The sequence below is a fragment of the Benincasa hispida genome, chromosome 8, assembly GCF_027475165.1.
Source record: "Benincasa hispida cultivar pf3 chromosome 8, pf3_genome.v1.1, whole genome shotgun sequence".
Lineage (NCBI taxonomy): Eukaryota > Viridiplantae > Streptophyta > Magnoliopsida > Cucurbitales > Cucurbitaceae > Benincasa > Benincasa hispida.
Window position 1 is genome coordinate 2062228 of NC_143485.1, and position 26218 is coordinate 2088445.

Here is a 26218-nt window from a genome sequence, read left to right on the forward strand (position 1 = left end):
AGACAATCTTTAATGGGCTATTTATAGGCGTCGAAAGGAAGGTTTCATATCTTTTTTTAATGATTAAGCTGACACCTCGCATTAAATTTCATGCCCTGCCACGTTGCCTGCCTCCCATCAGATGTTCATTAGTTCTACCATGAATTTTTTACATCAGCAACCAATGTTCGGTTGCTAGATAAGTGCTGTTAATTCTACTTAGTTCGAAACAAACAATATTTATAAAGCTCATACATCAATTAAAACTAGTTCGTAGTTAAAGCGGAGATAAGAGGTTGATCCTTAGGGAAGGTTTTAATTCTAATCCTTTCCTAACTATCTTTGACTATTAAAGCGATAAAACGGGAGGTTTTGATGAATTTGGAAAAATACTAAAAATTAAAAGATAAAAGATGAATATAAACAAGTGACGTATAATCTTGCTTCTAGTTCAAGTTAGATGTTCAATGCAATTCCTATCATCAAATTCTAAAAGTTAATTCACAATCGGATTATGCTCGCAAATACTCACTCAATTCGATTAAGCTAGCCTCTACAAAGGCGGACAACTAGAAATAACCTAGTCAAGAGAGCATCCTAAACATTGATTAGACTGGAAGACCTAACCCTAATCAACCTACATGCTCATACTTCTATTGGGTTCGATAGTGACTATATAGAATAGAAAACATGCGCATTAGGTTCTAGGATTCATTTGCGTCGACTAATTGTTAAGATAGCTCACTCAATTAACCAAGTTTTGTCCAAATCTAGTCATTAATACATCCTAGAAATAGCCATCAAATACACAATTACTATTGCCTCTTGTAGATCTTGGCTAGACATTTCATCAAACACATTGAAAGCAACATATTCAAAAATGATTTTGACAAAACCAAGTATCTAGGCTATACATGTGCAAGATAAAAATCATTCAACATGCATCAAGAATTAAGCATAGATTCAAGAAAGCACAAATTCATTGCAATTCATAAGGAAAAAAGAGAAAACTCAAAAGAATTAGAAGAACCCTTGAAGACTAGAATCAAGATTCAATTGAAACTTCACAAATTCATAGACAAATTTTATGAAGAATTACAAAAGTATTGTTTACAATTCATCAAGAAAACAAAATCTAACCTAAAATGGAATAAGAATTACCAAAGAGATGAAAGAACTCGGAGAGAGATCCCAACCTCCATGGAATTTCTTCCTCTCCTCTCTTTCACAAAATGAAAGAAAAACTATTTATAGTTCGCAGGGTAGCGTCGCGACACTGGAGTAGCGTGGCAACGCTGAATCGATAAAAAGCCAAGAAGCATTGGGCTGGCGTTGCAACGCTGCCCTCGATGCTCGGTAGTGCAAGGCACACCCGTGCATTCCGTTCGGAGCGTCGTGATGCTGAGGCGTTGTGACGCCACCCTGTCTTGTTGAGAAAGTGATACTTCTGCCTTCTAGCATTGCACAACGCTGTGGTAGGGTCGTGACACTGAGGTTGGATGCCATTCTTGTAATTTTCTTTTCCTTCTTCAATTGTGTTGACTTCTTAACTCCTTTTTCATCCCTTTTGCCCAATTTCGATGCATTGACTCCGAATGGCTCCTGTGATAATTTTTCCTACAAAATAGACCTTTAAAGAAAATAATCAAGATAAAATTGAGGGTTTAATCCTAGAAAGAATAGTCTTTTACAAGACCTATCAACCAACTTGATCTGTTTTATTTGAATTCCACCGCCCACGTGTCTGTCATATTTCTAATCATCTCATCTCATTGTGTGGAACTATACGATACCAAGTTATGTGTCATCTTAAGTTTTATGCGTTCGCGGTTGCAGCTTGCCTCTTTTGACAATTTTCTTCATTCATGATAGAATCACGTGTCCAAAAAATGATAATTCTAATAATTTTCAAGGATTAACAATTTTGTAGATATTTGATCGCATGATATTACTAATTGCACGATTTTCCCATCAAGCTAATGTATTTTTCTCAAAAATTTCCTAATTGTTTTAAAAAAAAATGTTAAATAACTTGTATTTCTACAAGTTATCACTTATCATCTCCCTAATTTGACATTAATAGCATCTCTTGGCCAATTTTACGGTCATGGTTTAACTATTTTTTTTCTTCTAATGCTTGTAAAGTTCAAAAGCCATACACGGGACATATAGTTGGCAAAGGGTAGCAAAGTGAGACGATTGTTGGAGCTCACATCTCTTCCTGTTTCCCTACCTATCTCTGCATCTTACACTGATTCTGGTATATATCAATGACATCTTCTTCATGGTCATGCTTCTTTAGAAAAGCTGCACAAGTTAATCTCTTTTGGCAATTTAAATAATATTTCAAACTTTGATTATTTTGACTGTTTAAATTGTAAACTTGCAAAACAACCTACTTTACCTTTCTCTCATTCATCATCTTTATGTGTTACACATTTTGGTCTAAGTCATTTTGATATCTAAGGTTCTACTCCTACTTCTACTGTCGATGGGAATCACTATTTTGTCATATTTATTTCCCAAATTTACATTGCCTTTTGCCAATATGATTCAAACACAACTTTTTAAAACTATTAACCTTTTTTCCACAGATAATGCCATGGAGTATGAGGATCTGAGTCTTTTATCATTTTTACCCAATGGAGTACCCTTGTTGAACACTCTTGCCCACACACATCCCAACAAAATGAATGAGCATAATGCTAACATTGAAAAACATTTGAAAAGTGCTTTTTAAAGCTTGGATTTTGGTTAGTTTGACAGTTTAACTGGGTTCATTGATGCTTTTCTTGTCTAATTTATAGGAACTGAGCATTCGAAAAGGAGGAATGGGCTAATTGGAGCATAAAACGATGAATAATCCCGGAAGGTCAAAATTTGACCTAGGACAAGAAAATAGGTGAAAAAGTCTGAAAAAAAAGGCACTGATGAATATTGAGCTTAGGAGACTCTTAGGATCATTCGACTGCAAAGAAAGGGCTAAAATGGAGCCATTACCACCCAGAGTAACAAGGTTCTGCAGGAATCAAACTCCTTTTGCAGAAGCATGTGATTGTCGTTTGCCTAAATTGTGTTATATGAATTTTATATAGAATAGTAATAAAACTGTAGAATTAAACATTCTCGTAAGAATTTCTAAGGAAAAATAAATATTACCTTTGAAGAACAACCTTCAATATCTTCACTCCACAAAATTGATCATTCATAGCATTATACGAACAAAATTCCATGAGTAGGACACTATTAAGATATTTCTCTACCATCCTCTTTGGACAAGGAGGTTTGTGGGAACCTTGTGGAAGGCAAGGGAAAAAAATGGGGAATTCTTTTCTCTAAGAGTATGTGAGATGGAGAGAATGTGAGAGAGTGTGTAGGAGTATCAAATTTCACGTGAATCTTATATGAGCTATTTCAACGGCAGACTATTCTGTAGATTTAAAGACAGAGAGGGAGAGGGTAACTATCCTCTCCACTTTCCTACTCTCCCACTCCCTTGCAATTTAATTTAATAAATTAATTAAATTAACTAAAATCAACTAATTAATTTAAATATCCAATATTTTATTTAATTAATTTTAATCATATTCTAAATGTGCATTTCTCACATAACCTATAATTTTAATATGAATCTTATTCATATTACTTATATTCTATAATTGTAATATAAATCTAATTTATATTAATTCAATATTTGAATCTTATTCAAATATTAATACTCTCATACTATATGGTTAATTCTGAATTTAATTCAAAATTAACTGTATATTATAATGTATATAAATTGTATCATATACAATTAACATCATCCAATTAATTTCCTTTAAAATAGTTTGAACATTAAAATTTTCTTCCATTTTCAAATCCTTGTTGAATTCATTTATGAACTAGCAGAGGGATGGACTTTCAGTTATAAACTTCAATGATTCATGATTAATTAATTAAACTCTATAATTAAGTTAATCATCATTCATTAACTATGGGGCACTCCACTAAAGACTCTACTACAAAATCTACATTACTTGACACTTGTAGTTTTTAATTACTTGACGTTTCTTTGAAAAAAAAAAAAGTCAAGTAATGACCTTTTAGAAAAGAAAATGTCAAGTAAAAGAGATAAAAAAGCGGAGATTGATGGAATGTTTCAGATATTTTCACGTGAACCATTACTTGACACGTTTTTTGTGTCAAGTATAGGAAGCTCTTACTTTGACACGTTTTTCGTGTTAAGTAAAATATAAAAAAATAATTGACTTATTATTTTAAAGAAGTAAAAGAGTTAAATGCTCTAGATTTAGTCGTCGATCTTCAACCTCTTATGCACGACCGTTGCGTTCGTTCGACCTTCCCTCCCTTTATTGAAAAGAAAAAAAGTAAAAAGTAAAAAGGGAGAATAGAAGAAACCCTAATCCCCAAACCCCTTTGTTTTCTTTTTATCTTTCTCCTTTATTCTTGTTATGAGGGAGATTTGTAGAAAATAACAAGTTATTTAAGTGGACTTTTATTAGAAAATTGGTAGAATTAAAGGTCCAAAGGCAAACTTGTAAATATGGGCTGATGGGATTTTTGTAATTAATCTCATCCTCTTCTTATTAGGGCACCCATCGTGTACCGCCAAAAATAAGATATTGGGGCTGCCGATTTTAAGCCAGAGAGAACACACGAAGCCGCCTGAAGCCATCCGTCGTCGACGCTGGGGTTCGAGGCGGGTAAATCTTGTACCCCCCATCTGAAGCCGTGTACCATTGTGTGCCACCCATCTGAAGCTGTCCATGGTCGACACTGGCGTTCGAGGCGTGAAGTGTCCAATCGGTTTAGTGCAGCCGCGTGGGTTCCGGTTCACGTCCGGCAAGTGGGTTTCCGGTGTGGGTGTTTTTCGGGCAGATTGATTCCAGTTTCAGGGGCTGTCTTCCGCGGGCGTGTCTCGCTTTCAGAGGCGTTATTGTCCGTGGATCTCTAGGTATCAGTGGGTGTTTTTGACCGGCCGTGGGTTTGGTTTACCTCGTTTTTTTCTCTTAAATATCATTTTATTCCCATAATTTGGGATTTTTCCAATTCTAGTCCCGTAATTTTAAATATTTAATTTTTGATTTGGACTATAATGTAGCATCTTTTGTAATGATTTATTGTTTGAATGTTTGATGATGAAATTGATTTTGAAGTGTTGAAAGGAGTTGAGTTGCTATCCAATAAGCTTGAGACCGAACTTCACATAGTTTTGGTAAGTTTGGAGATTAGTATTAATAGTTATTTGCTACCCATTAAAGTATTGGTCTAATAATTGAGTTATTTTCGGTTTTTGATGTTCAATTCAAAAATTTCAAAAGATTGGAGCCACTATTCAACAAAGTTAACAATGTTTGGACGTTTTGATAGGCCTTGAAACTTTTTTGGAATTGTTACATAGTTGCTGGAATTTGTGTTTTGTAACCATTATTATTGAACTTTTCGTAGGTTGGATTATTTGTTGAAGTTTTGAAGTGGCATTCGAATCAAGTCACACTTTAGGTAATCTATTTAGAGATAATTGGTTATTTTGGTGAATGAAATTTTGAATTTTTTTTTTTTATTGCTTGTAGATAAGATTGGGCTTTCAATATTCTCTTCTACTCATTGATTCATGTATTAGTTCATTTAATTTCCCTTTATAGAGGGATTACAACCGTGTCAAGTCGCTTTTGCTTGAAAGTTTTGAAAGTTGTAAAAGTTAGGGGAAAGGTATCTGCATTCTTCTATTTTAAATTTTAGCATATGCTTGATTTGTTGATAATCTTCTCCCTCTTATGATATTTTTCCATTGCATAAAGTAAGCCAATCATGTATATTTTTCTTGTGTGTGACTTTTTGTCATTGTTGTATCTTAATACTTATTTCTATATTTTGAAATTTGATGTTATTACCCTTTATTCTATTTTGCAGGTTGACTTGCTTAAACATGGTTTGCCTGACTCTCAGTTCTCGATGTTTAGACTTCAAAGCTTTAATGTAAAGATAAATAATGTACTTTGTTTAGATGTTATTTATTAAACAATTTCTCACTTTTGTGTTTGTTGAAAGTTGAGTTTTGTATACACAAGCAATAGTTGAGATTTTATTTTGTGCATGTACATGTGAAAAAGAAATATTGTTGTAATTTATGAGGAGTGTTCATATGAAAGGTCATAGTTGAACATATGAAATTTTTAGTGAATATATTGAATTGATAGATCTTAAATGTATAATGTTTATTTAGTTCATGTATTGTTAGAATATAAGACAGAAAATTAGAATATCAATTAGGGCATTTAATTTGAAAAAAAAAACATATACTTGACAAATAAAAAATGTCACAAGTTATCATATATGGTACGTAATCAATGTCAAGAATAAAAAAACTTCACATACCACCAATGTCAAGTGTATTATCTTTCCTGACATGAAAATTATATTAAGAAACATTTGTTTTGACGTTTTTTTGGAGTCAAGTTATCACACTATACTTAATAGTCGAATATTCGACGCTTTTATAAGCATCAAGTATACCATTAACTTGACATTGGAAAAATGTCAAGTAATCAAATTTCTGTAATAGTGGCTCATAGTTGCACTCCTATGAACTGCAATATGTTTATATGTCTATTGAACCATATTTTGTAAGTCAAACTTTCATAAATTATTCGTAATTACAGCTGGGTCAAATTATCGTTTTACCCTTGTAGTTACTTCTTTTACCTTATGTACCACCGAGTCCTAGAGTCAATACTTAATAGAACAATCTATTACTTTCCCTAAAGTTGGGAATGAGTGAATTCCATCTCGTGACACTATGTTTCCAACTCCTCACTCAATATTGTTCCTAACATGGTAGGCATATTGAGTCGGTAGCTAAGGCCACTCACCCATAAATATCAAAGAATGACCCTTATGAGTAGGAGTCCATAACTCACTCGGGATTATGATCGGGTTACATGGTTATCGTTTAAAATATAAATCTCTTCAATTAACGGTGTTATAAAGAGAAATTATATTTCATGGTCCGGTCTTATACGACTCACTGTATATGATACCTCCACTTGCATGTCATCACATGAACAATTTGGATCAAATAGTTTTACAACTATTGTAACATGTACAAAGTTATTGTAACATTTACAAAGTGGGTCGTATCATAATGTTACCAAGATAAGGTAAGGTACCTAATCCATTAAATAACCTTGGAGCTTAATTTATTAGATTTTGAATTATGCAAATAATGTAGAATACTTTATTCATTAAATAAACACTTTATTTATTTATTAATAATTTTTTTTTACAAATGCACAAACTACGAGATTTAGGACATAAATCCTAACAATTTTTCACTTGTCCTAAAGCTAGTGGGATGTATAATACATGTAAAAGATAAATACAATAAACTAGGGCATACAATATACCCAGTCATATCTCACACTTGCCCTAATCTAAGTGATACATATCTTGTAGACCTAAACCTTCTAAATGACCCTTGAAGACTTTAGTCGTGAGAGTCTTTGGTAAATGGATAAGCAATGTTGTGCTTCGACATTATTTGCGTGACGATCACGTCCCCCATTGCATAATCTCCCATATCAGATGATGCTTTCGTTCTATGTGCTTTCCTTGCTTATGGCTTCGAGGTTTCTTTTAATTTGCCACAACACCACTGTTGTCAAAGTAAAAAATGATAGACAAAAACATATTTGGAACAACTTTCTAATCAATCAAGAACTTTATCATCCAGACAGCTTCTTCAGCAGCTTCACAAGTAGCTACATATTTTGCCTCCATAGTAGAGTCCATAGCACAACCTTGTTTTATGTTGCGCTATACTACTTCTCCATTAAGAGTGAACACTGATCCTGATGTAGATTTCCTAGAGCCCTTATCAGTTTGAAAATTAGAGTCAGTATATCCTGCAAGGATCAGATCCTAGCACCATACACAAGCATATAGTTCCTTTTTCTTCTAAGATATTTGAGGATTGTCTTTATTGTCATCCAATGATGAAATCCTGGAATAGATTGATACCTACTGACAATCCCAACTGTATAGCATATGTCAAGTCTTGTACACAACATGACATACATAAAGCTGCCCACAACCGATGCATATGAAATCCATCTCATTTCCTTAACTTCTTAAGGTATCTTAGGACATTGTTCCTTAGACAAGGTAATTCCATCCATAAAAGGTAAGTTACCTTTCTTAGAATTTTGCATCGAATATCTGATAAGCATTTTGCTAATATACGATGCTTGAGACAAGGCTAACATTCTATTATTGCGATTTCTAATAATTTGAATACCAATAACACAATGTACTTCTAACAAATCTTTCATTTGGAATTGAGCAGATAGCCAGTTTTTAATGTCAGTAAGAAATCTCATTTCATTCCCAATTAGTAGAATATCATCAAGTACAACACTAGAAAAATAAAAGTACTTTTGATGATTTTCTTGTAAACACAAGATTCATCAATATTTTGTTCAAAGCCATAAGATTTGACTGCATTGTCAAACCTTATGTTCCAAAATCTAGATGTCTGCTTCAATCCATAAATAGATCGTTTTAGCTTATAAATCTTTTGCTTCTGACCTTGTTTTATGAATTACTTTAGTTGATTGATGTAGATGTTCTCATCAAAATTGTCATTCAGAAAAGCAGTCTTGACATCCATTTGCCATATTTCATAGTCATAATATGTAATGATGGATAAAAGAATGTGAATAGATTTTAACATGGTAACAGGAGAAAAAGTTTCTTCATAATCAACCTCTTCTACTTGGATATAACCCTTTTCTACAAGCCTTGGTTTAAACTTTTGAACCATTCCATCTTTGCAACCTATAGGTTTTCCTCCATAAGATTGGTATCCAAGTTCCTAGACTAAATTGGAATACATAGATTCCATTTCAAGATCCATGACTTTGACCCATTCATCTTTGTCAACATCTTACATTGCCTTTCTAAAAGATAAAGAATCCTCAATGACATCCTCAAATATGATTACATGGGCTTCTAATAAACCTATATATCTTGTAGGATGAGATATAACCCTCCTATTACGACGAGGCTCTCTAAACTCTTAAGAAGGATTTTGGCTAGATATGCTAGCACCATCAACAACTCTTGTTGATGTACCAGCATTGTCAATATCTTTCGTTGAAGTACTATTATTTTCATTGGAAATTTCACTTAAAATTAATTTACTACATGGTTTGTGATCTCTTATATGATCTTTCTTTATGAATGTGGCATTTGTCGGTACAAATACCTTGTTCTCATTTGGATTATAAAAGATATCACCTCTGGTTTCATGGGATAGCCTATAAATAGACATATCCTCGAACAAGGTTCCAATTTCTTTGGGCTTGTTGTCAGCACATGTGCTGGACATCCCCAAATTCTGAAATATAGTAAACATGCTTTACATCATTTTCATAATGTAAAAGGTATTTCTGAAACACTTTTGGATGGAACTTTTGATCAGGATATATACTGAAGCCTCTACTATATAACCTCAAAAGGAATCAGGTAAATGAGCATAGCTCATCTTAAACCAAACCATGTATAACAAGATTCTTTTTCTACTTTTTGATACACCATTCTATCAAGGTTTATCAGGTGCTAAGATTTAGGATGTGATTCCATGTTCTATCATATAATCTTGGAATCTTAAGTTCATATACTCTCTACCTCGATCAAATCGAAGTGTCTTAATTGTTTTACCTAATAAATTTTTAACTTCAGTTTTATACTCTTTGAACTTTTCAAGAGCTTCACACTTGTGTTGCATTAGGCAAAGATACCCACATCTCAAATAATCATCTAGAAAAGAGATGAAATATTCAAAACTTCCTTTTGCTTAAACATTCATTGGACCATAGAGCACGAATGTACAAGTTTCAAAGGTTCTTTGACTTTATAGCCTTTACCAATAAGAGGTATTTTAGTCATCTTACCTTTAAGATGACTCACATACTAGTAACGAACTTTATTCTAACTCATTTAGAAGTTCATCCTTTACCAATTTCTTGATCCTATCGATATTTATGCGACCTAGTCTTATGTGCCAAAGGTGGGCATTTTCTTTAAAAGAAAATTTTTTCTTTACTTTTAGACGTTGTCTTTTTGAATAATTTAGTATGACGGAGAATTTTCGATGTTAATGGTCTTAGCACATATAAATTATCTTCTAAAGTTGCCGAACAAATCTTAACACCATTCTTGAAAATAAACGATTTATTTACAAAGAATGAAATTGAATACATCTGTTCCATAAGACATGCAACTAAAATCAGTTCCTTTTGATATCAAGAACTATAAATACATTATTTAATAATAAAAAATATTTGAAGAAAGATAATATTATGCTCTCCACGAAAATGGTTGGGACGACCTCTCCTGTTCCGACCCTCATGGTCAGTAATTCCCTATAAAGAAGAACAAATATGATTAGTGACTTTTGAATCAATTATCCAGGAAGAACTATGATTCTCCACCAAACAAGTTTCTAAGACAAGAAAATTATATTTACCATCTTTGGCTTTCTTCTTCTCAGCCAAGTACTTCGGGCAGTTCTTCTTCCAGTATCTGTCTATGCTATAATGAAGACAGATTCCCTTTGCAGGCTTGACTTTGTTTCCCTTTGGGCAGCAATAGGAAGGGCAACTTTATTTCCCTTTCCACTATTTTTCTTCTTCCATTTCCTTGAACCAAAAGATGGTCCAGGTGTACTTCCAAAGGTCAAACCCTTGTGAAAATTCATAGAAGAGCTGGAAACATTTATTTCTACATGTTGCTCTTTGACTTTCATCAAAGACGCATAGGTTAGCAGCTCATTAAGAAGAGTGGTTAGGTTGTAGTCTAGCTTGTTCATAATAGCGTTAAAGAAAAGTTGGAGAAAACTCTTCGGAAGAGTCTTCAGAATAAAGTTGACTTGGCTGGCTTCGTCAATAACCGACTTGTTCATCTTGACCACATTGAAGTGGACCATCATGTTGAGAACATGTTATCTAACAAAGGTCCCTTCTTGCATTTGAACATTAAAGATAAAGTTGAAGGCGTGCTTGACTCGTGTGGACGATTCTCCAAACATATCACGCAATGATTCCATGATTTCTCAAGCAGAGACCATGTTCTTGTGCTTCTTGGCTAGAACTTAAGACAAATTGGCCAAGACATATGCACAAGTCTTTTTGTTGGCCTTAATCCATCTTTCATATGCCTCACGAACATTTTGTGTGACATTAGATGTGGGTATTTGAGGACATTCCTCAATTAAGACGAATTTCAGGTTGTCAATGTCTAGCACAGTATTAATTGTGCTTTTCCATGTTGTGTAATTATCGCCAGTAAGTTAGTCAGTAGAAAGCAAATTAATTACCGCACTGGCCATTTTTGCTGAAAAATAAACAAATTTTAATCTAAGTTAGGTAACTACATAACTCTTTAAAACCAATCTAGTTTCGTAAGAATAATAACAAAAACCTTTAAATTCATATTATTTTGCAATGATACTTAAGTGATTTAGAACAAAAAACCACCGAAGGATAGTCAGTTATTCCTTCACGAAATTCAGACCCTCTCTGTCAAACAATACTCTAGAATAACTCTTATTCCTTTAGTGTTTAGTTACCACTATTTTAGTTAAGAAAACATTAACTTATTTAATGGTTCTTGTGATTGTAACCGGTTTAGATCCTAGGGTTGCACCTCAATAAGTCAATCGAAGAGAAAAACCATATTGGTACAAAAACTAAGGTGACCATATCCGTTACTAGAGTTTTCCCTGATATTAACTCCATACAAACACCTTCCGAGGGAATATACACCCAGGGCATCATGAGACCTAGTATGAAATCATATGAAAACTAATGAAGGAGACCATAGGAATGTTGACACATATCGTTCTTCCACTCACTATAAATACTCTCTCAATTTACCTTGGCATTGAGCCATACAAACACCTTTCGAAGTGAGGATGCACACAGGACACCACGAGGTCGAGTATAGATCTCACGATGTGAACTTTTAACTGAGAATGTGAGAGTAAATGTATATCAAATATACTATTTCTCCCACTAACTATATTATGAATTAGGGTTCATTACTTAGTTAAACTTAGGCTAAGTCGTTAATCTAAGTGATGTTTAAGTTTTTCCAATATAATGCTTGAATTTCATAGTTTAACATAATGTCTTAATTCAACAAACACTTTAATGAATTAATGCATTATTGCATGCTTATAAGATGTTGACTAATTCACTTTCCATGTAGGTTCCTCGGTAAGAGTGTCACGTTTCCGTCAACTTAAATACCCAAATCGTTAGATAGAACCTTTCTTAGACAAAGATCCCTTATAGTCAATATCTTATAAAATAATCTTTTATTAACTTAGTTTAATCCTGTTAAAACAAGTAAAAGATTTTCTTATTTCTAATCTTATTAGAATCATTTTAGCATAAAGTTTTAATTTCCAATTTCTGTCATATAACTTTTATGTCGAAAAAATTAAAATCTATAACATGCATCTTATTATTTTCATTAACGAACATAATAAAACTATTATATAAGATTAATGAAAATTAAATTATGCAAAATTTAATCATGCATTAAACTATGTAATATAACAATTATATTATAACATGCATACTATCTAACATACATCATGCATACACACACACACACACATATATATAATGCATGATCACCACTTCATCAAATAATATAACTCTTGTATTATACTAATGAAATATTAAAACATGCTATCATATTATATAACAATTATATACAAGTATAATGCATGAACATGTTTAATCCCATGGTGGGATTTTAAATTACATGGCATACAATATGCAACATATAAACTGTTGGGGTTGATATCCTAAATCTCATGGGTTTCATAGTTTGTAAATTATTTATACACAAATTCTTTATTTAATAAAATAAAGTGTTATTTTATTTGACATTAAGTTTGCATTAATCCAAATCTAAAACTAAGATCCTAAGTTATTTAATGTAGCTTAAACATGTATGTGACTAACATACAAGTAGATCATGTTTAAGTAATAACTTAAATGGTCTGTAGTATATAGATAAGATTGGGTACCTTATCTTGGTGACACTATGGATAGGACCCACTTTGTACTTGTTACAATTGTTATAAAATGTTACAAATGATCTGATCCTGATCATTCATGTGGAAATATGTGAGTGGGGGTATCCTATACAAAGAGTTTGTATAAGACCGGAGCATGAAATGATTAGTCTCTCTTTATAACACCGTTACTTGAAGAGACCTACATTTCACTAGGATGACCATAGGTTGTTGGGTTGTATGTCTTAAACTCGTAGTTTGTAATGTTAAACATTTTTTATTATCAATAAAGATGTTATTGAGGTTTATTCAATAAAACTGTTGTTTAATATGTAAATTGCACTTGTAAAGACTAAATACAATAAACTAAAGATCCATGACTATTATATGAATACTTGAACTTTATGTGGTGACATAAAGATGGATCAAGTTCAAGTAAATAGCTAAAACAGTCTATAGTATATGAATAAAGTTGGGTGTCTTATTTTAGTAACACTATTGGATGCAACTCACTCTGTATTGTTACAATTTGTTGTAAAGTGCTACAAACGAAGAGATCTTAATTCATTCATGTAATGACATGAGGAGCTGTGGCATCCTATGCAATGAGTTTACATAAGATTGGACCAAGAAATAAGTCACTCTTACTTTATAATGATGTTTACTGTTTAAGACTGATTATTTCAAACCGATGATCTAGGTAACTCGACTTTAATCCTAAGCTAAATATGAACTCCTATTTATTTGAGATTATCCTTAGATTTGTATAGGTGAGAGTTGGCTCAACAACGCTAGCTCAATAAGCCTCCCATTTCAGGGATAAGACCAGGTAGATAGCTAGGGACATTGGGTGCAAGGCAGAATTAAAACCTACCCAATTTATAGATAGTAAAGATGTTATTCTCTTAAGTACTGAATCAGGTCTTGAACAAGAGGCCACATCCTCTCATTGGCCCAAGAGGGACTCAGTTTAGTGGTTGGATCACAAACCAATTGTTCATTAGAGGATCAGTGGGATATAACAAGCAAGACGTAATTTCGAGGGTAAAACAATATTTGACCCAGTCGTTATTACGAACAACGTGTGAAAGGTTGACATACTAGTTATTGTTAAATCAAGTAGATAAAAATATATCTACAGTGAGGAGAGTGCAACTACTAAGCAATAGTGGTGTGTCTCGGGATTAACGAATACTGATTAATTTGGTTTAAAGAGTTTAGCCAATTAATCTCAAATTGTTGGAGCTCATGATCTGTAGGTCCATAAGGTCCCTCTACTAGTTCGTAAATCTTGGATTAGTATATTGAGTGAAGTTAAGGCATTCAAAGTCAATTTGGGAATTCAAATTGAAATATTCAAATTATAAATTAGGATTTGAATTTGAATTGTTCAATTTCAAGGGTTGGATAATTATATTCGATATAATTAACGTTTAATTTATCAAAATTAAACATAATTGGAGAGATTAAAATATTTAAATGTTGATTTAAATATCAAATACATGAATAGAATTCATGTATGATATAGGTATTTAATTAATTTAATATTTGATATTAAATTATTATTTAATTAATTAAATTTGTTTAATTAATTAAAATCAAATTAATTTTCAATTTTCAAATTCAACTTTAGAAATTGAAATTTTTATTTGATTAATTTTGAATTATATCAATTGAATTTGAAAATGAATATTTTAGATAGTGGAAAAATCCACATTTTGAGTAGCCTAGTAGATTTCTCCACATTTGGAGACCCATCCTCTTGGGAATGGTATCCTAAATCTCATTGTCATCTCGTAGTCTGTAAACTCTGTATAAACATATTGTTATTAATAAAATAAGTGTTATTTTATAAGCATATATTCAATCCAATAAACTAAGATATGATGTTATTGTATGTAAATTTTAACAAGTATGTAGAGACATATAGGTGAATTTTTTTAAACAATAACCTAAATGGTCTGTAGTAGATGGATAAGGTTGGGTACCTTATCCTGGTGACATTACGGATATGGCCCGCTTTGTAGGTGTTACAAATGTTGTAAAGTGCTACAAATAATCTGATCTTGATCATTCATGTAGAGACCTGCGAATGGAGGTATCCTATACAAAGAGATTGTATAAGACCGGACCACGAAATGATTAGTCTTTTTATACAACACCGTTGATAATAGAAACTTAAATTTCACTAGGATGACCATAGGTGACATGACCTGAATCCTGATTGAGTTGTGAACTCTTGCTCATGAAGGCGGTTCTTTGATTTGTACGGGTGAGAGTGGCTAGATTGCCAACTCAAAAAGCCTAACATTTTGAGAATTCATTTGATTGGGGAGCTGGGAACTCAAATACACAAGACGAAATTCACTCCTTCCCTAATGCAGGGGCAAGTAGATAAATTGCTCCCTTAAGGACTGATTCTGGGTCTTGAACATAGTGGCCACACCCTCTTTTGGCTAGATAGAACTCAGTCATAGTGGGATTATGACTTATTATTCATTAGAGGAATCAGTGGTACTTAAGGAGTTAAATGTAACTACAAGAGAAAAATGGTAATTTGGCCGAACTATACTTACGAGGAATTTATGAAGGGTCATCGCACTATTGATTGGTTATATCCAATGGACATAGAAATATATCTATAGTGCGAAGAGTGCAACTGTCGGTCTTTAGTGGAGTATCCGACAGTTAATGGATAGTGGATAATGTAATTAAAGATTTTAATTAATGATTCACGTACTGTGTAGCTTCAAGCTACAGGTCCATAAGGTTTCCTTGGTAGCTCAAAAGGATTATGTTGAGAATCAGTTTTTAGATTAATTTGAATTGTTCAAATTAATAAGAGAGAATTTAATTATATATGATATAATTAAATTAATTCAATTATATATGATATAATTGATATAATATATTTGATACATTAATTGGAGGAATAAATATTTGAATGAGATTCAAATAGTTGTTAATTTCATATAAATATTATTTATATTAAATGCCATAAAATAGAGAAAAAGAACTATAGTTTATATTGTATGTGATGCAATATTAAAACTATAGATTATAAATATAATACGATAAGTTGGTTATCATATTTATTTATTTATTTATTATTTTGAATAATAATCATTTTTTACCTCAAAAAACTACCTTAGTGGGTAGTTATGCAATTTTATGACAATTGGAATAAGAGGAAAAATGGTTTTTCTTTTCTTCTAAGAGATTTCCAAGATAACAAATATACATAAGAGAACAACAAGATCGCAAAGAATAGACTATGCGATAGTCTACACGACAAACACAGAGCATATACGATAGGCTCTCTTTGTCTATGCGATAGAAAGTCTTCCTATGTGATAGCTAAATGATCGAGACGCTTGCTATGCGATAGTGCTTCTTCTTTGATCATCTTCCTCCTCCAAATTCACAAATATCCTCTTAACCAAAATAGTCAGAGCCCACCACTCCAGGGTTCTCACCCCGAGCATACCAAGGAATCCGAGTGGTAGTGTTCTCTTCCATTTGGTTCGTGATTCACTTGGAGAAGGTCTTCAAGTCCTTGTTGTTGTTTGATCAAAGAGTTCGTGACCATTCGAGGGATACAAGAAGAAGTGTTCTTCAAAGGTAATATCCTTTGAACTATGTATTTTATTTGAAAGGCATGTTGTAATTTACTTTGATTGCATAATCTATTTGTTGTATTGTAAAATTTATGTTTTCAATCGAAATGGAATTTGAATGATCTACTTCCACTCAAGGATCTTCTCATGTTGAGTTTCCCTTCAATTGGTATCAGAGCCTGGTTATGTTCTGATTTCCAAATTCCATTTTCTATATTGAAATTCGTTTATAGTTTCTAGCGGGTTTTAAGTTCTAAATTGCATTTAATTGTTAAATGTATGTGGATGCTTGTTGATGGATGTTTACGGGATAGTTATCTCTGTTTATGGCTTTCCTTTTAATTTACAAAAGTTAATTTGTAAGGGCCCCTGCGTTTTTAGGCATTATACTTGCAATCGAGTTCGTATTCATTTAGGTTTTGAGTCGTTCGTGAAGCTTCAGGCGTGAAGATTGCAGTGCGTTTCGATGGAGAAGATGAAACGATGGTTGCATCGTGTAGCTTGAGCTAAACGATCATTTAAATTTAGCTATGCATTCGTGTAGAGTTTTCTATACAATTTTGTAGCATCTGCTAAAAGATCGCATAGCTAATGCTACGTGATCGTGTAAAGTGTTTACTCAATTGTATTGCATTGGCTGCATGACTTTGTAGGCGCTCGGGAGGTAAACGATCGCACAGTATTTAATACGCAATGCAAGACATACGTGCTAAATGATCGTGTAGACTATCATGCTCATCGCATAATCAGTAGCTACATGATCGCATAGTATACGATACTTGACGCACGCTACTCGATCGTGTAGACTATCATGCTCATCGCATAGTCATTAGCTACATGATCGCATGGTATGCGAAACTCAAAGCACGTTGCACGATTGCATGGACTTTCATGCTCATCGCGTATTCCAAAGCTACTCGATCGTTGCTGCACGATCATTTATACTCGATGTTCGTTGCTCGACGATCAAGACTTTTGCTACATGATCAAGCTGCAAGACTTCAAGGCGAGCAGTTCAAGACCCGGTTCACTTGTTCCGAACCGTAGGACTCCAGTTTTGTAATTAGCCTTTACTTCTTCGATTTTTGAGATTAACTATCCCAGTCCATCAACTTTAATTAAATATGCATGTGATGTATGTTTATATTATATGCATGTGATGTATGTTTATATTATATGCATATGATGTATGTTTATATTATATGCCATAATGTATGTCATATAGTTTCAAAACCCACCATACGTTATGCATTTTTTTCATGCATCATTTTATATTATAAGTGTTATAATATATTAGTATGCATGATTTAAATTACATAAAGCATGCTCATGTATCATATAATATAAGAGTTATAGTATATGTATGCATGCATTATAGCAAATCCATGCATCATTTATATTATAAGTGTTATAATATAAGGTTGAATGGATGTATGGTATGTATATTATAGCATAGTTCATTACTTATTTATATAAAAGTTATATATTAGTAATGAATGAACATTGCATGAAGCATGACAGTAACTTAGGTTAATTTATAATTGTTATAAATAACTCATGTATGTCTTACATGCAATGTTGGTTTTAATTTGTTTCATTTACTTTATAAGAGTTATAAATAAATGAAATTAGAAATTAAAATCAATAAATAAGAGTTGTATGTAAACATAGGTAAAAATCATTTTTTAAAATAGTTCTAAAATATGATTGAGGTAGACCTAAGCTCACAACTTTCTTATGAGATTAGAAATTCGAGTAAGCTTTTAAATCGATATAATAGGATTAAATTGATTTTAATAAAAGATTAAATTTGTAGCAAATATATTTATAAGAAACCTTTTGTCTAAGGCAGATTCTGGCTAGGTTGGGGTATTTAGCTGACAAAAACGAAACACCCCTATCTGGCAACCTACTTGGAAAGGTGAATTAGATAGATTTGTTACAAGCATACAATTGTGGATTAATATTTTTTAAAGTGTTTAATGAATGTTAATCAAAATTGTTTAACTTTCTAAAGTAAATGTTACTTTTGGGCAAACGTAAACAATCACTTAGTAAAAATAATTAGCTATATTTTTTTCGAAGTAATTTAAACCCTACGTTGTTAAAATACTCAATGGGAGGAAAATATATATATGATATGTCATTTTTCACTTACGTTTCTCCCTTAATATTCACACCGTGAGATTCATTCTTGGTCTTTTGGCAACCTGGGAGCGTCCCCCTTCAGATGGTGTTTGCATGGGTCGATATAAAGGTGAATGGAGAGAGTATTTATAGTAAATGGGAGAAGGATGTGTGTTATCATGTCCTGAAGTCTCATTCATTGGTTTGCACCATGAGACCTTCTTGCATGGCCTCGAGGCACCTTGGGAGCGTCCCCCTTCGGATGGTTTATGCAGTTGGTCAATATCAAGGCAAACTCCAGAAATGGATAAGGTCGCTTTAGTTTTTTCTCCAACAGTTTTTCCTTTCAATGGCTAATTGGGGTGAAACTGTAAGATCTAAAATGAAGAGTCACACTTACGGGAAATTGTTAAGCAAATTAATGATTTTTTGACCAAATCAATGACGACTGATCATTATAGGAATAAGAGTTATTCTGGTGTAATGATTAATTGAGAGTGTCTCAATTCAGTGAACGGAGAAATTGACTACCCTTCGATGGCTTTTGTCCTAAATCACTGAAGCATCATTGTAAAACTAGATGTTAAATGGGTTCATTTAGATTTTGATAAACCTGATTGGATTTGTTTTAAAAGAGTTATGCTAAAATCTAACGTAGATCAAGATGTTTATTTCTTCAACAAAATGTCAAATATTGATTTTTCGTTAATTGCCTTTTCTACTTTGACTGGTTTTAGTTACATGACGTGGAAAAAATCTATTGAAAAAAATTTTCATGGAAAACGACCTCGAAATTATCATGTATAAGGGCTATCCTCAAGTCCCAACCCCTGATGTACCACGAAATGTTCGTAATGCATATGAGGTGTGAATCAAGGCTAATTGGAAGGCCGACTTCACATTTTGGCAAGCATACTTAATGCATTGGCCAAAAGGTTTGAGAACATGGTCATTGCACATGAGATCATGGAATCATTGAAAGAATTGTTTGAACGTAAGTTCTCACTATTCAAGCAAAATGGTATTGATGGCAATGAAACCAGTAGTGTCGGTTCCTAAGATAATCTCCAGTCCACATTGAATGCCAAGGGACCTATAGAGAAAGTAGTTGTTGCTAACACTGATAAAGTTCATCAACGAGGATTGTCCTCTGAGATGAAACTTGGAGTTTATAATATGGGTTCTGATATTGATCCCACTACTCTCAAGAAAAGGAAGAACTCCAAAGACAATAGTGTAGGTTTGTCTTGGATATGTGCTTAGTAGAGAATGATGATTCTGCTTAGATAATTGATTCAAGGGCTACTAACCACGTGTGTTCTTCCCATCAAGGATTTAGTTCCTAGAAACAGCTGGAAGCTGGAGAGTTGACTCTCAGAGTCGGTACTGGTGAAACCGTTTCTGCTGTTACTATAGGCAGACTTAAGTTATTTTTGGACAAGAAACAGTATTTGTTATTGGATAACATTTATGTAGTTCCTCATATCAAGAGGAACTTAATTTCAGTTTCTTGTCTGATTGAACAAAATTATTCCATTTCCTTCTCTGAGAATAAAGTGTTTATTTTTAAGAATGGAATGGAGATAGGTTTTGGTTCAATTGAAAATAACTTGTATATACTAAGGCCGTTAATCATAAAAGTCGTGCTCGATACTAAAATGTTCAAAATAGCAACAACTGTAAAAAAAACCAAGAGTTTCTCCTAAAGAAAATGCCCATCTTTGGCATCTAAGGTTAGGTCACATTAATCTCTATAGGATTGAGAAGTTGGTGAAAAATGGACTTCTAAATGGTTTAGAAGAAATTTTTTTTACCTGTATGTGAATCATGCCTTGAAGGCAAAATGACCAAACGAGCTTTTACTGGAAAAATGATTTTTCTTTTCTTCTAAGAGATTTCCAAGAAAACAAATATACCAAAGATAACAACAAGATCACAAAGAATAGACTATGCGATAGTCTATAGGACAAACACAGAGCATATACGATGGGCTCTCTTTGTCTATACGATAGTTTATGCAATGGGAAGTTTTGCTATGCGATAGCCTAAACGATCGAGAAGCTTGCTATGCGATAGTGCTGCTTCTTCATTCATCTTCCTCCTCTAAACTCACAAATATCCTCTTAACCAAAATAGTCAGAGCCTACCACTCCTGGGTTCTCACCCCGAGAATACCACAGAATCCAAGTGGTAGTGTTCTCTTCCATTTGGTTCGTGATTCACTCGAAGAAAGTCTTCAAGGCCTTGTTGCTGTTTGATCGAAGAGTTCGTGACCGTTCGAGGGATACAAAAAGAAGTGTTCTTCAAAGGTAATATACCTTGAACTATGTATTTTATTTGAAAAGCATGTTGTAATTTACTTTGATTGCATAATCTATTTGTTGTATTGTAAAATTTATGTTTTCAATCGAAATGGAATTTGAATGATCTACTTCCGCTTAAGGATCTCTTCATGTTGAGTTTCCCTTCAATTGGTATCAGAGCCTGCTTATGTTATGATTTCCAAATTTCATTTTCTATATTGAAATTCGTTTATAGTTTCTGGTGGGTTGTAAGTTCTAAATTGCGTTTAATTGTTAGATGTATATGGATTCTTGGTGATGGATCTTTACGGGATAGTTATCTCTATTTATGGATTTCCTTTTAATTTACAAAAGTTAATTTGTAAGGTCCCCTACGTTTTTGGGCATTATACTTGCAATCGAGTCTGTATCCGTTTAGGTTTTGAATTGTTCGTGAAGCTTCAGGCATGAAGATTGCAGTGCGTTTCAATAGAGAAGACAAAACGATGGTTGGATTGTGTAGCTTGAGCTAAAGGATTGTTTAGATTTAGCTATGCGTTCGTGTAGAGTTTTCTATATGATCGTGTAGCATCTTTTATACGATCGCATAGCTAATGCTACTTGATCTTGTTGCGTTGGCTGCATGATCACGTAGGTGCTCGAGGGGAAAATGATCGCAAAATATTTGATACTCGACGCAAGGCATGCATGCTAAACGATCATGTAGATTATCATGCTCATCGCATAGTCAGTAGCTACACGATCGCATAGTATACGATACTCGACGCACGCTACTCGATCATGTAGACTATCATGCTTATCGCATAGTCATTAGCTACACGATTGCATTGTATGCGCTACTTGAAGCATGTTGCACGATCCCGTGCACTTTCATGTTCATCGTATAGTCCAAAGCTATGTGATCGTTGCTACATGCTCGACGTTCGTTGCTCGACGATCAGAAATTTTGCTACACGATTAAGCTGCAAGACTTCAAGGCAAGTGGTTCAAGACCTAATTCACTTGTTCTGAACTGTAGGGCTCCACTTTTGTAATAGATTAGCCTTTACTTCTCCACTTTTTTAGATTAACTATCCCAGTCCATCAACTTTAATTAAATATGCATGCGATGTATGTTTATATTATATGTCATAATGTATATCATATAGTTTTAAAACCCACCATAGGTTATACATATTTTTTCATGCATCATTTTATATTATAGGTTGTAAACGGATCTGCAAGAGGAAAAGAGGTATAGATGGAAAGGTACAGACCTTTAGGGAAAGACTTTTGGCAAAGGGCTATACCCAGGTTGAGGGAGTGGACTATGAAGAAACTTTCTCACCTGTTGTCATATTAAAGTCTATCGAAATTTTCTTGTCCATAGCTACATATTATGACTATGAGATATGGAAAACGGACGTCAAGACTGCCTTTTTGAATGCTAATCTTGAGGAGACCATCTACATGGTTCAACCAGAAGGATTCATTGAACAAGATCAAGAGCAAAAGGTTTGCAAGGTTAATCGATCCATTTATGGACTAAAACAAGTATCTAGATCTTGGAATATAAGATTTGATACTACGATCAAATCTTATGGCTTTGATCATAATGTTGATGAGCCTTGTGTTTACAAGAAAATCATCAACAGGTTAGTAGCTTTCCTTGTGTTGTATGTGAAGGAAATCGGAAGCGAGATTTCCATGAGCAGTAGAACAAGAATATTCCAAATTATAATCATGAATGAACATATATTTACAGTCGAATATAAAACAAGTGGTTATGCAAATCATATAGAGAAATTAAAACATGAATACACTCAAATGAACAGAGATCAAACTCTACGCACATATAAGAATGCATCTACATGCTCCGTTGCGCGACTCTAATCGAACAACAGCAACCACGAGCGCTCAATCTACATGACCGCAACACGGCACGAACATTTCGCGCTCGTCCTCAACGATCTCCTTGGTCACGAAGTCTTCCGCAACACGAACGACCTCCATAGCACCACGAACGGACTCCAAAAAACCTCGATGGTGTCGAGTTGAGTCTGACACCACCAACAAGGCGACCTTGGTATTCTCGATGTGAGAATCCAGAGAGTGGGCTCTGTTCGGACTTGGTATGAGGCAGACGAAGGAGGAAAACACGGATCGTGTACACGACTAGGTAAGTGGGAGATGGCTGAGACCTATCGTATAGGTCGATGCCTAATCGTTTAGATAATGCTATGCGATCATCTAGCAAAAGCTATGTGATCGTTTAGTCTATCGTTTAGCTCGATCTATCGCATACAGACTCTATATGATCGTTTACCTTGGGCCAGCGATCGTCTAACAAAGTTATGCGATCGTTTAGTAAACATTACATGATCGTTTAGCTCTCCCAACCGTCGTTTAGTAAATCTGTATTTACTTGACGACCCGTGAGTTTCTTTGCTCGAGAGAGAAAAACTCAAAATCCTTTTCAATCTTTTGTAAAAATTCTTTTTGAAAATAGGAAACCACTTTCGTTTTAAACACACAGTTACCATGATCCAATAACCACCCACTACTTTAGTTATTTAAAAGAAAAGGTATTAATTATCCAATAATTAATGTTATTATAAACATAAATGATAATCAACTTATCATACTATATTTATAACTTATAGTTTTAATATTTCATCTCATGAAACATATAAACCATAGTTCTTTTTCTATTCCATGGTACTTAATAAATCTCATTTACATCAATCCTCCACTAGATGTATCGTCTTATACATCATACCAATTATATCATATATAATAAAAATACCTCTTGTCAATTTGAACATTTCAAATCAATACCAAGAACTGATCCTCATCAGAATCCAAGCTACCTAGGGGACCTCATGGACCTGTAGCTCCGAAGCTCCAACGGTACGTGAATAACTGACTAAACTCTTTAGTCACGAGATCAACCATCCGTTAACTGCCAGGCACTCCACTAAAGACCGACAGCTGAACTCTCCTTACTACGTATATATTATGTGTCCATATTAACCAATCAAGAGTGCGACAACCCTTTATAGATCGCTCGTAAGTACAGTTGGGCCAATAATCGTTATGCCCCTGTAGTTACATCTGTCTCCTTAAGTACCACTGATCCATCTAATGAACATAAGTCATAGTCCTACTATGACTGAGTCTTCTCTTCCAAAGAGAAGCTATAGACACTATGTTCAAGCTCCAAAATCAGCCTTTAAGAGAGCAATCTCTCTACTTATCCCTGCTTCGGGAAATGAGTGAATTCCATATTGTGGATTGAGTTCCCAGCTCCCAGATCAGACAAGTCCCCAAAAAGGTAGGCATGTTGAGTTGGCAATCTGCCCACTCTCACCCATACTAATCAAAGGACCGCCCTCAAAGGCAAGAGTTCCCAAAACACCCAGGATTGAGGTCGTGTCACCTATGGTCGTTTAGGTGACATGCAAGTCTCTAGTATCAACGACGTTATATACAGAGTCTAGTCATCTCATGGTCTAGGTCTTATACAAACACTTTGTGTAGGACACCCCCGCTCCACGTCTCCACACGAATGGTTAAGATCTACCATCTATAGTAGTTTACAAACACTTGCATACCTCTACTAAGCGAGCCGTATACGTAGTGTCACTAGGATAAGGTATCCCACCTTAATCCTTATACTACAGATCAATTTAGGTTATCACTTAAGGCATGATCCACTTGTATATTATATATATATGCTTAAGTTCACATATGATAACAAAGGAGCTTTGTTTATTGGATATGAGTAAATGTCATAATTAAATAACACTTATTTTATTCATTGAACAATGTGTATCTTTACAAAACAACGAATCTCCGGGAGAATTAGGACACTAATCCCAACAGTATGTGGATGATATCCTACTGATTGGGAATGGGTTAAGTTTTCTAACTGACGTTAAGAAATGGCTAACCACCCAATTCCAATTGAAAGATTTGGGAGAGGCGTAGTTTTTTCTAGGGATCCAGATCATAAGGGATCGTGAGAACAAAAGGTTGGCCTTATCTCAGGCGTCGTATATTGACAAGATGTTTGTCAGATATTCGATGCATAATTCCAAGAATGGTTTATTACCTTTCAAGCATAAAATTGTTTTGTCTAAGGAACAGTGTCCTAAGACTCATCAAGAGGTTGAGGAAATGAGATGGATTCCCTATGCATTGGCTATTATAGCCTTATGTATGAAATGTTATGTATTAGACCTGATATTTTCTATGCAATAGGAATTGTAACTCGATATCAATCCAATCCAAGATTAGATCACTGGACGGTAGTCAAAACGATCCTTAAGTATCTTCGGAGAATGAGAGACTATATGCTCGTGTATGGAGATAAGGATTTGATCCTTACAGGATACACAGACTCTAACTTTCATACTGATTGGGATTCTCGAAAATTCACATCAGGGTCAGTGTTCACTCTGAATGGAGGAGCTATAGTATGGCAAAGCATCAACCAAGGATGCATCACGGACTCCACTATGGAAGCCAAATACGTAGCCGTTTGTGAAGCTGCTAAGAGGTTGTTTGGCTTAAAAAGTTTCTTACCGATTTGAAAGTTGTTCCAAATATGTCTTTGCCCATCACACTTTATTGTGATAACAGTGGTGTTATGGCAAATTCTAAGGACTTAGGAGTCACCGAAAGGAAAACACATAGAACAAAAATATCATTTGATCCGGGAGATTGTGCATCGCGGTGATGTGATTGTCACGAGGATCGCATTGGAGCACAATGTTGCTGATTCGTTTACAAAGGCTCTCATGGCTAAATTGTTCGAGGGTCATCTAGAGAGTCTAGGTCTACGGGATATGCGGCACATTGTTTAGAGAAGTGGGAGATGTTAACTGAGGTATAATGTATGCCCTAGTTTATTGTATTTTTTTTACTTTATTTGTATCGTACATTAGTCTCTCTAGGCTTTAGGACAAGTAGAAGATGTTACAGGAGTACAGTGTATGCCCTAGTTTATTGTATTTTGTACTTTATTTGTATTGTACATTAGTCTCCCTAGGCTTTAGGACAAGTGGGAGATTGTTGGGAATGGTGTCCTAAATCTCATTGTAATCTCGTAGTTT

General features: G+C 34.0%; 1 long non-coding RNA gene across 1 annotated transcript; it reads left to right on the forward strand.

Annotated features, from left to right (window-relative positions):
* The first annotated feature begins 4529 nt into the window (after nt 1–4529).
* On the forward strand, nt 4530–6193 carry LOC120083236 (uncharacterized). The gene is made up of 4 exons (XR_016531606.1): nt 4530–4939; nt 5142–5200; nt 5434–5487; nt 5899–6193. It is a non-coding gene; the product is annotated as an uncharacterized LOC120083236 (long non-coding RNA).
* The last annotated feature ends 20025 nt before the right edge of the window (nt 6194–26218 follow it).